A 2,711-nucleotide genomic window follows, 5' to 3' on the forward strand; every position below is an offset into this window, starting at 1 on the left:
TAGAGTATTAAGTTAAAAACAGAGTAACGCCTTAAGCAAGATGACATGATGTAGAGGGATAGACTCATGCAATATGAAGAAAACCCCATCTTGTTATCCTCGATGGCAACAATACAATACGTGCCTTGCTACCCTTACCGTCACCGGGAAAGTACACCGCAAGATTGAACCCAAAGCTAAGCACTTCTCCCATTGCAAGAAAGATCAATCTAGTAGGCCAAACCAAACTAATAATTCGAAGAGACTTGCAAAGATAACCAATCATACATAAAAGAATTCAGAGAAGGTTCAAATATTATTCATTGATAGACTTGATCATAAACCCACAATTCATCGATCTCAACAAACACACCGCAAAAAGAAGATTACATCGAATAGATCTCCACAAGAGAGGGGGAGAACATTGTATTGAGATCCAAAAAGAGAGAAGAAGCCATCTAGCTACTAACTATGGACCCGTAGGTCTGAAGTAAACTACTCACACTTCATCGGAGAGGCTATGGTGTTGATGTAGAAGCCCTCCATGATCGATGCCCCCTCCGGCGGAGCTCCCGAACAGGCCCCAAGATGGGATCTCGTGGATACAGAAAGTTACGGCGGTGGAATTAGGGTTTTGGCTCCGTATCTGATCGTTTGGGGGTACGTGGGTATATATAGGAGGAAGAAGTACGTCGGTGGAGCAACAGAGGGCCCACGAGGGTGGAGGGCGCGCCTGGGGGGGGCAGGCGCGCCCCCTACCTCGTGGCCTCCTGTTAGCTGGCTTGACGTAGGGTCCAAGTCTCCTGAGTTGTATTCGGTGAGAAAATCACGTTCCCGAAGGTTTCATTCCGTTTGGACTCCGTTTGATATTCCTTCTCTTCGAAACCCTAAAACAGGCAAAAAACAACAATTCTGGGTTGGGCCTCCGGTTAATAGGTTAGTCCCAAAAATAATATAGAAGTGGATAATAAAGCCCAATAATGTCCAAAACAGTAGATAATATAGCATGGAGCAATCAAAAATTATAGATATGTTGGAGACGTATCAAGCATCCCCAAGCTTAATTCCTGCTCGTCCTCGAGTAGGTAAATGATAAAAACAGAATTTTTGATGCGGAGTGCTACTTGGCATAATTTTAATGTAATTCTTCTTAATTGTGGTATGAATATTCAGATCCGAAAGATTCAAGACAAAAGTTCATATTGACATAAAAATGGTAATACTTCAAGCATACTAACTAAGCAATTATGTCTTCTCAAAATAATATGGCCAAAGAAAGTTCATCCCTACAAAATCATATGGTTTAGTCATGTTTCATTTTCGTCATACAAGAATGCTATCATCATGCACAACCCCGATGAAAAGCCAAGCAATTGTTTCATATTTTAGAAATCTCAAACCTATAAACTTTCACGCAATACATGAGCGCGAGCCATGGACATAGCACTATAGGTGGAATAGAATATAATGAGGGGGGTTATCTGGAGAAGACAAAAAAGGAGAAAGTCTCACATCAACGAGGCTAATCAATGGGCTATGAAGATGCCCACCGATTGATGTTAATGCAAGGAGTAGGGATTGCCATGCAAAGGATGCACTAGAGCTATAAATGTATGAAAGCTCAACAAAAGAAACTAGTGGGTGTGCATCCAACTTGCTTGCTCATGAAGACCTAGGGCACTTGAGGAGGCCCATTGTTGGAATATACAAGCCAAGTTCTATAATGAAAAATTCCCACTAGTATATGAAAGTGATAACATGAGAGACTCTCTACTATGAAGATCATGGTGCTACTTTGAAGCACAAGTGTGGCAAAGGATAGTAACATTGTCCCTTCTCTCTTTTTCTCTCATTTTCCTTTTTTTTCTTTGGGCCTTTTCTTTTTTATGGCCTTTCTCTTTTTTGGGCCTTCTCTTTTTTATGGACTTTCTCTCTTTTTTAATTCCTCACTTGGGACAATGCTCTAGAAAATGATGATCATCACACTTCTATTTATTTACAACTCAATGATTACAACTTGATACTAGAACAAAGATGACTCTATATGAATGCCTCCGGCGGTGTACCGGGATATGCAATGACTCATGAGTGACATGTATGAAAGAATTATGAATGGTGGCTTTGCCACAAATACTATGTCAACTACATGATCATGCTATATGACAATGATGAATGTGTCATGATGAACGGAATGATGGAAAGTTGCATGGCAATATATCTCGGAATGGCTATGAAAATGCCATAATAGGTAGGTATGGTGGCTGTTTTAAGGAAGATATAAGGAGGTTTATGTGTGAAAGAGCGTATCCTATCACGGGGTTTGGATGCACTGACGAAGTTTGCGCCAACTCTCAATGTGAGAAAGGGCAATGCACGGTACCGAAGAGGCTAGCAAGGATGGAAGGGTGAGAGTGCGTATAATCCATAGACTCAACATTAGTCATAAAGAACTCACATATTTATTGCAAAAATCTACAAGTCATCAAAAACCTCGGTACTACGCGCATGCTCCTAGGGGGATAGATTGGTAGGAAAAGACCATCGCTCGTCCCCGATCGCCACTCATAAGGAAGACAATCAAATAACACCTCATGTTTCAAATTTGTTGCATAACGTTTACCATACGTGCATGCTACGGGACTTGCAAACCTCAACACAAGTATTTCTCAATTTCACAACTAATCAACTAGCACGACTTTGATATTATTACCTCCATATCTCAAAACAATCAT

This window comes from Triticum urartu, chromosome 4A (genome assembly GCF_056163025.1).
Source record: "Triticum urartu cultivar PI428250 chromosome 4A, HENAU_Tu73, whole genome shotgun sequence".
Taxonomy (NCBI): domain Eukaryota; kingdom Viridiplantae; phylum Streptophyta; class Magnoliopsida; order Poales; family Poaceae; genus Triticum; species Triticum urartu.